A 9,475-nucleotide genomic window follows, 5' to 3' on the forward strand; every position below is an offset into this window, starting at 1 on the left:
GCCCCACTTCCAGCTTTTTGGGGGTAGTTTACTGGAGAGATGAGCCTCACAGATGTCTTCCCAGACTGGCTTCAGATGCAATCCTCAGACCTCAGCCTCCTGAGTAGCTGTAATCCTTTACAGATGTGAGCCACTAGCACCTGGCTCCACAGGTGTTTCTAGGGGCTGAACTTCAGAGGCAGAGGAAACCCACCTTGGTATCTTGCTTTGTCAAGCTCTTGGCTTGAAAACAAACAGGGAGAACCCTACAGGAGTAGCCTTTTGCATGGAAAACTCCAGTTAAACACCTGTGGCATGGGTAGCCATGGGAGGCATTCTTCCTGAGGGGTGTGTGTGTGTGTGTGTGTGTGTGTGTGTGTGTGTGTGTGTGTCTGAATTCACTGTCAACCCCTTGCTGTTTTGGAGCTCACCACCTCACCTTAACAGGCTCCTGGCGTTATCTTCACTTGTCCTATCTCATTTAAACCCACCAACTGACTGGACAGATGAGGAAACTGAGGGCCTGAGTAGCTGGGTGCTGTGCCTATCCCAGCCTGTAAGCTGGTGGGCACTGCCACAGTTGTCATTGTGATTTATCTAGAGCTCCTATTGGGTTTGTCCTCCCCGTGAGAGTGTGTCCCCATGCACCCAGTCCTGGAGACCCTACCAGTGTCCATTTTCTATCCTCCCCACTTCTACCAACAGCGAGAACGACCCTCCCTCCCCCATCTCTCCCCCCCACCCCCGCCCTCTTCTAAAATACTGGGAAGCTGCTCTAGAGAACAGGGAGGAAATCAGAACCCTGACGCTGAAATACCATCTCGGGGAAGGCAAGGGACACACAGAATCATTTTCCACCAGTTGGATACCGGCTCAACAAGTCCCCCATCCCCGGCGTCGGTGCAGCCGGGGTCCTGGGTTCCCCCCTGCAGGGCACAGCGCCCCCGTGGGGCGCTCTGGGGGTCCCAGCCCCGAGCGTCCCGATAAAAAGAGAGCCCAGCCGCCCCCTCCCGGCGTCCCCCCTCGCCCCGTGTCCCCAAGGGACGCACAGGACCCTCGTGGAGCCGCGGGGTCGAGCGCCGGGAGGGCGCCCCGCGTGTGCGCGTCCATCCGTCCGTCCGCCCCGGACCCCCACGCTCACCTGCAGCCACCGCCGCGCCGCAGGATGCCCCGTGGGCCGCGTCGCCCGGCCGAGGGCCGCGGCTGTCCCGCGGGAACCGATCGTGGGGGGCCGAGGCTCCGAGACGCCCGAGCCGCAGCCGCTGCCGCCGCCGCCTCCGAGTCCCATCCCAGGGCGCTCCCGCGCTGCGGGCGGCCGGCGGGGCGCGGGGCCAGGGCGGGCGGGCCGGCGCGGGGGGAGGGGGGGGCGGCGCCGGGCCGGCGGAAGGGGGGACTCCTCTTCGGGGATGGGGAAGGCGTGGAGAGGCGGAGGCGACCCGCGCGGCCGCACCCTGCCGGCGGCCCCCAGATCCGCGCGGCTCCTCAGTGGGCCTTCCAGCCAGGGCGGGCCGGGGGTTGGGGCGCGGGGCTGGCAACTTGGGTCATTTCCCCGCAGGAGGGATAAAGTGGTGGGAGGAGGGATAATGGGTGACGAGTGTCAGGAGCTGTCCTGGCAGTGCCCAGCTGACCCCACCACCACCACCACCACCCACCCCCCCCCCCCGCCCCAGTTCATATTAACGGAGCATCTACTGGCCGAGGACCAGGCCACGATGCCAGGATGGAGAAGAGACAAGATTCCTACCCTAAGCAGTGGTGAAAGTCTAGTTCAGACAAGACCTGAGAAATTATAGGGGAGACGTTTACAGCTTCGTCAAGTGGGGGGCCGCTTACCCCCTAGGGGGCCCTGCAGGGACATAGAAGGCAGGACTGACTGATGGGTGGGAGAAGGGCTGGTCCCCACCACCACCCCAGCTGGCGGGCACAGTGGGCTATCTGCACAACAGGCCAGGACACCTCTCAATGAAACTCTAAAATTCTAGCCCCAAACCACTAACCCAGCACACCCCGTGCATGTTTGAACAAGCCAGAGGAAGAACAAGTATCAAATCCTCACGATATGCAAGAGGCTGGTCCTTGAAGTGCTTCGGGCTGCCTGGATTTTGTAACTAGCCAACATTCATATTTGATGATAGAGTTGGTTTCTGGAAGATGAATATAAATGCCATGTATGAAATCAGTTCTTCAGAAAAACTCCCAAGAGTTGGTCACTAACATCCCAGCCAAACTTGAAGGGGTGTGGGTAAGGTTGGAAGAGATAGAATGATACTAATCAAGGTTCATGGGCCTCATAAACGGACATGTTGAATTGAAATGCAACCTCTTTGTACAACTACTTCAAGACTATGGAGTTAACACATTCTGGCCATCGTTGGCATCCCAATACCAAGAATCTGGGATTCATGGCCCCCCACCCCTTCTCGCACATTAGTTCACTGGGTGCCTTGGTATCCACCGAAAGAGCTTGTGTAAGTCTTTGGGAGGAGGGAGGTAGAGGTCAGAAAGCAAAGGACAGTCTTCAGCAAATGTCTCAGCTCTCAAGTCTTGGATCCCATCAAAGAAAATTCTTCCTGAGTCCCTGCCAGTGAAAATCCCCTAGGAAAAGGAGAGTTCCTTTATGGAAACTTACATTTAAGATGTGTAACCCCCTTCCAAGACACCATCATGAGCCTGTGACTTACCAAGAAAACAATAGCAATCTGGAAATCCTTGAAGATTTGAAGGAAATTGTGATTTAATAACGGATTCCAGTGACTCTTGGTGTATGCCAATGAAAATGGGTGTTTCTCTCTGGGGAATAATAAGGGAAATCTTCAGAATAGGAAATTTCTGTATGGAGGACAGCAGAGGCCAAGTCCAACTGGTCAAATGAGCTATTATTCTACCTTGGAGAATGATCTTGAGGTCAGCAAAAACAAACAAAATGGGGGCAAGAACAAGGTCAAAAATGAAGTCAGAGCAAACAGTGATTTAACTTCTGGGTTACCTTGGTTATGTAGTAGGCTAAGTGCAAGTTGGTAATGATGGCAGTTGAGAAAAGGATCTATTCATGCTGGGAATATGGCCTAGTAGTAGAGTGCTTACCTTGTATACATGAAGCCCTAAGTTTGATTCCTCAGCATCACATATATAGAAAAATCCAAAAGTGGTGCTGTGGCTCAAGTGGTAGAGTGAGAGCCTTGAGCAAAAAGAAGCCAGGGATAGTGCTCAGGCCCTGAGTTCAAGCCCCAAGACTGGAAAGGAAGGAAGGAAGGAAGGAAGGAAGGAAGGAAGGAAGGAAGGAAGGAAGGAAGGAAGGAAGAGGTTTCTGTTTTTTTTTTTCTGCCAGACATCTTGCCAGGAGGTGCCTGTGCAGAGGAGCTTGTTGAGAAGTGTGGGGTTAAGAGCCTCCCTTCTCGTTTGCGCGCTTGGACAAGCAAGCAAGAATGAGGGTGTGTAGTAGCTGAGAGCTCCTACAACTAAAAAGTCTTTAAAATTTTTTCTCACCCTCGGTAGCCAAGGCCGCAGGTCAGCTCAGTTCTGCTTCCATGTCGGGTCTTTTGAACAGTAAGGATTTGGGCAATCCTCAAATGTGGGATTTAGCAAAAGCATCCATTTGTTCCCTGGAAACATTAGAGCTTGTTTTACTCTAGAATTCTTGAGACCTAGCTATCTGGCCTGGATGATGGATGAAAATAAGACTCTGGAAACACAAAGAGAGCCAAAGGGTGAGAGACTAAAGGGCAGTTTGGCTCACTAAGAGCCTAAAATGAAACTTGCGCTGAGTGGGTGAGTGGCACTATGAAAGTGCAAAAGTTCATCACTGGCGTTACCTCTCAGTGACAAGCTGCGGGCGCGCCTTCTCCTCCCTTAAGTAGAAAGGCAGGGAATCTCCTGGGAAGGGAAGGTCAGCTGCTCATTTGCTAGAGCTGCTGAGGTAGGGAGGTGAGAGGAATATGGTAAAGTAGAAGCTGAATTTCTACTGCAGTTCAGGATAGAGAAACTTCTAGAAAAGCAATGCAGCCTTCTGGGTACTCTGCCAATACTGAGAGCTAATTCTATGTCCAGAGGGGCTCCTATAGAGCTGGTCAACTGATAGTACTATTTATCCCTATAGAAATTATTTCTAAAGAAACATGATCCCATCTTGGAAAGACAGGGGGAGTATTAAGAAAATTGTACTAAGTTAAAATAGTTTAGATAAACAAAAATTATTTTCTCCTTTTTATTGTAGCGGGGGAGGAGCTGAGCTAGGCAGGCAGTCTACACTTGACCTCAGGCTCCAGCTCTTTTCAGTTTTCAGATACAGCCTTACATTTTTGACCTGGTCTGGTCTTAGACCTCAATCCACCTGATCTCTGACTCGGAAGTAGCTGGGCTGACAGGCATGAGCCACTGTGCCTGGCTAACAAAAGGCTTTCTCAAGAAGGCCTCAACATGGTTTTGTGATCATGAATTGAACCAGGCAGTCCTGAGTGTAGAAATGCAGCTGTTGTGACTCTGACCTTGTCCACACTTGTGCAATCAATGATGAGGCCGCCTACCAAGAATGAGACAAGGATGCAGGGGAAAGCCTTCATATTCTCGTCTAAGAGTATGGTCTGTTGGGTATGAAGCCATCGAATGGACAGAATACTGTGATATTCTGCGGAGAAACCACAGAAAATAGGACACAGTGAGAGCACGTTCACTAGTAGACAGCCTCAGGAGAAGCAACAGCAAAGTCTTGACTCGTTTAAAACAAGAATTGGCAGAACAATTCCTAAGTATGTAAAGTGCCAGAAAATCACTGGCTACATGCAAGCTAGCTATAAATAATACATTTTTTGGCTCATTATTTTTGTTGTTCATAGAGCTTGAACTCTGGGCCTAGGCGCTGTCCCTGAGCTCTTTTCCTCAAGGATAGTGCTCTACCACTTTGAACCACAGCTCCACTTCCAATTTTCTGGCAGTTAATTGGACATAAGGGTCTCATGGCCTTTCCTGCTCAGGCTGGCTTTGAATCAAGATCCTCAGATCTCAGCCTCCTGAGTAGCTAGGATTACATGTGTGAGCCACCAGTGCTAGGCTGAGATTCTTATCTGACAGACTCTTACCTCCAATTAACCACCAAGAAGCTGAAAGTGGAGCTATGACCCAAGTGGTATAATGCCAGGCTTAAGCAAAAAAAGTTCAGGGACAGAACCAAGCCTCTGAGTTTAAGCCCCAGACTCAGTGTGTATGCATGTGTGTGCGTGCACGCACGCACGCACGCACGCACACACACACACAGAGTTGATGAGAAGAGGATGCAATAACCAAAGTTTTGAAGAATTAAAACTTTCTAAGCTCAGCTTTCCTGGCTGGGCCTAAGGAAAGGTTACCAGAAACACTGCTTTTCCCCAAAACCAGCCTAAATACAGGGCAAAGTTATATGGCAGGACAGTCTTTAAATATATACAAATGTAACACATCTAATCAGCAAATCAAAGGACAAAGCCCACATGATCTTCTTAATAGTCACAGAAAATGTACTTGACAAAATTTAAAAGCCCTTCTTAGCCAGGTGCCAGTGGCTCACACTTGGCTACTCAGGAGGCTAAGATCTGAGGATCAAGGTACAAAGCCAGCCCAGGCAGGAAAGTCCTTCATCTCCATTTAACCAGAAAAAAAAAAGCTGCAAGTGGAGCTGTAGCTCGAATGGTACAAGCTCTAGTCCCAAGAGGAAGGCTAAGAGACAGTACCCAGGCCGAGTTCAATTCCCCATATTGGCATAAAAAGAATGGCAGGAAGGAAAGAGAGAGAAAGAAGCTGGGAAGGTGGCTTAGGGTTCCATTCCTCAGTATCACATAAACAGAAAAAGCTGGAAATGGTGCTGTGGCTTAAGAATCTAAAAAGATGCTCAGGCAAGACAAGCCTAGAACACAGAGAACAAAGATGCATGGTCTCCTGGATATGTGGATGTTAGGGGAAAAAATAAAAAAGCAGAGAATGTGTCTGTAAAATAACAAATATCTTTTCAAATGGTATTTCTACATGTTTTGGTCAGTGACTTTACACTACGTCTCTAAAACCAAACAATTACTAAATAAACATAAAAATGTCTAGGATAGTCCTAGCAGAGGATCACAATAGCTCAACAGCTATGTACATATGAGCATATAAGATGACACTAAGCAAAATGAATTCCAAGATATGGAAATGAGGATTTTATTGTTGTTATTTTAATGTACTATGTGAATTTCCTATGGCTTATCCCCTGTTATTCCTGTATATGATTTTGGTTCACTGGGTATTGTATATATGTTTATCCAAATTAGGGAAGGGAATAGGAACATTAGAATGGTGAGACAAAGAATAAAGGGTGAACCAATGCAATAGCAATACCCATAAGACAATATGTTGGAAAGGAACTGTACAACTAGCAGGCTGGGAGGGAGGGAAGGTGAGAGAAAAATGAAGGGGGTGCAACAAGTATGACAAGAAATGTAGTCACTACCTTATTATGTAACTGTAAACCCTCTGTGCATCACCTTGACAATAAAATTAAGTTAAAAAATTTAAAAGATGCTCAGGGACAGTGTCCAAGCCCTAAGCTCAAGCCCCAGGACTGGCAGAGAGAGAGAGCGAGAGCAGAGAGAGAGAAAAAAAGAAGAAAGGGGGAGGGAGGGAGGGAGAGAGAGAGAGAGAAAGAGAGGTGGGGGAGAGGTCCTTCCTGACGAAACATCCCATGAACCAGAAATAGCCTGGTCCCCCTAAGAGGAATCTGTAGAAATCCATCAATCCACATTACACTCCATGGCATAAGATAGAAAAACAGAGTGAGAACTTTCATCTAAGATTGGAAAGGAGATTCTCTCTCCTTTCTACTCAATTTTATACAAGAAGATTGAATTAAGGCAAGAAAATGAAAATTGTTGGAAAGAAAAAAAGTAAAACTGTATTTGCAGAGATCTGATCTGATATGCAGGCATACACTAAAAAAGCTGTGAGAACTAATATGAGGCTTCAGGATACAAGGTCAGTGTTTTTAACATCTTTATTTCATATCAAACAACTTAAAATGAAATTAAGAAAACATCTCCATTTGCAATAGCACCAAAATCAATGAATAGGGCTGGATATGGTAATATATACCTATCATCCCTGTAACTTGGAAAGTGGAAATCAGGCAGATTGTGGTTTGAAGCCAGCCAGAGCAAAAATGTTAGTGGAATCAAGCATCTCAACAAACAAGTTGGTGTGGTGGTGCATGCTTGTAATTCCAAATAGGGGTGCAGCTGTACAGGCAAATACTGACGGGAGGATAGTGATTCAAGACCAGCTCTTGGGAAAGAATATTTGAAAAAATAACACCAAAAAGGATTGGAGGCGAGGCTCAAGTGGTACTTACCTAGCAAGAGTGAGGACTCCAGTCAGGTGCTGATGGCTCACACCTCTAATCCTAGCGACTCTGGAGGCTGAAATCTGAGGATTGTTCAAAGCTAGCCCAGGTAGAAAAATCTATGAGACTCTTATCTCCAATAAAACTACTCAAAAAGCCAGAAGTGGTAGAGCTCTAGCTTTGAGCAAAAGGAAGCTCATGGACAGCAACCACTCCCTGAGTTCACCCAGGGATCCATAGGGGCAACTGTACAGAAGTTGCATTTCTTCTTTCTAAGTGATTTAGTCGTGTGTGTGTGTGTGTGTGTGTGTGTGTGTGTGTGTGTGTGTGTGTGTGTGTGTAGTGGTACTGAGGTTCTTTTCTTTTTAAATTCAGGGCCTGGGCACTGTACCTGAGCTTCCTTTGCTCAAGGCTAGCACTCTAATATTTGAGCCACAGTGCCACTTTTGGCTTTTTCTGAGTGGTTTTAATGGAAGTAAGAATTTTATGGACTTTTCTGCCAGGACTGGCTTAGAACCATGATCCTCAGATCTCAGCCTTATTAGTAGATAGGATTACAGGTGTGAGCCACCAGCACCTAGCTTAAGTGGGCAAATTGTTTTTGTTTGTTTGTTTGTTTTAATGTAAAGCTAATTTACCTTACTGTTATTATAAAGGTGATGGACAGAGGGATTACAATTACATAAGTCAGGTAATGGGTACATTTCCTTTCATACAGTAACTTCTACTTCTGGTCTTGGGTGGTTAATTTGAGATAAGAACAGACCTTGCTGCCCAGGCTTTGAACCACAATCCTCAGATCTCGGCCTCTTGAGTAGGATTATAGGCATGGGCATGAGCCACCAGCGCCCAGCTGCTGCTACCATTTCTAGGTTTGTAATCTCTCCTCTTACAGGTGCTTCCCACTGCAGGTACTGCCTCGCTGATAGAATGTTCCCGACTAATGTCTATGGTACTTTGGTGTAGAGGAATTGACATTGCTAAACTACAGGAATCTTGTGTAAAAGAAGAACTGACATGCTTTATCACAGTTTCATGGGGATTTTGTTTGCATTTCAAGTGTCCAGTAAGTATGCAGACATGTCAACTATATCAAGTTGCATGCTAGCTGTTCAGCATTTTCCTGTATATAAGGTTTCAGGACTCCACAGGGGTTAGACTTAAGTCATTTATTGCTTCAATGCTCCCATGATTTGCTAGGAAAAGAAAAAAGAGAAAGCTCTAAGAGAAGAAACATCTAGCAGTGTTTGTATTCAGAGCTGTAAGCACACATAAAAGGGACCGGATCACTGGCACAGTAAGAACTAAGAATGTTGCTTCCTTTTGATTTTATATTTAAGCAGAATACTGGCCTCTCATCTTACTGCTCCTTTAATCTTTTTTTCACAGATTGGTCCTTCTATTGCCTAACTGTATGTTGCCTACCATTTTTACAACTCTCTAGAAAAGGCCTCCCCCTCCCCCCCCCCCCCACAGAGACACTCAACATACTCAGAAAGCACACATCTAGCTGAGGCCTCATCAGGGTCTGTCTGTGGGGTGACTTTTCCCTTTGCATGATCTATAGTAATGATTCTCCCCCAGTTAGCTCCCCAGGAGAAGCTGTCTCTAGGGGGGGTCAAATTCCAATGAGAATTCTTCTCAAGAATTTGTAATGCACTGGAGGTGGGGTTACAGCTGGCTTTAATTGTTCTCACGGGCTTGTTTTATTTCAATAAATATTTTTTGAGTTCCTATTAGCCAGATGTGCACTAAGCACTGACAGAATAATAAATAACACATAGACTCCATGAGTTTCTTACCAACTGGGATATCAGACAAAAGAAAAAGTGACAGTAATCAGTTTTAAAACATGGCTTGGTTAGGGATGGTGGTGGGCCACTGGGAAAACCATAAATGTCTCCTAACTTAGTGAAACAGAAGGCTTCTAGAAGCTCAAGTTGACTTTTTCTTCCTCCCTCCCTCCCTCCCTCCCTCCCTCCCTCCTTCCCTCCCTCTTATCCTTTCTCGCTTGCTTTGTCAGTCTTGGAGCTTGAACTCTGGGCCTGGGCTCTGTTCCTGAGCTTTTTGCTTAAGGCTAGCACTCTACCACTTGAGCACAGTTCCACTTCTGGCCTTTTCTGAGTTGTTTATTAGAATTAAGAGTCTCATGGA

At 47.0% G+C, this 9,475-nt stretch overlaps 1 protein-coding gene across 3 annotated transcripts in view; it reads right to left on the reverse strand.

Annotated features, from left to right (window-relative positions):
• The window catches only part of Matn2 (matrilin 2), a 126,467-nt gene extending 125,221 nt beyond the window's left edge, over positions 1 to 1,246 (reverse strand). For all 3 annotated transcript variants that reach the window (XM_048358620.1, XM_048358619.1, XM_048358618.1), the window contains exon 1: positions 1,121 to 1,246. The gene's annotated coding sequence lies outside the window, so the exon portion shown is untranslated. The remainder of the gene's footprint in view (positions 1 to 1,120) is intronic.
• Between the last annotated feature and the right edge of the window lie 8,229 nt (positions 1,247 to 9,475).

This window comes from Perognathus longimembris, chromosome 12 (genome assembly GCF_023159225.1).
Source record: "Perognathus longimembris pacificus isolate PPM17 chromosome 12, ASM2315922v1, whole genome shotgun sequence".
Lineage (NCBI taxonomy): Eukaryota > Metazoa > Chordata > Mammalia > Rodentia > Heteromyidae > Perognathus > Perognathus longimembris.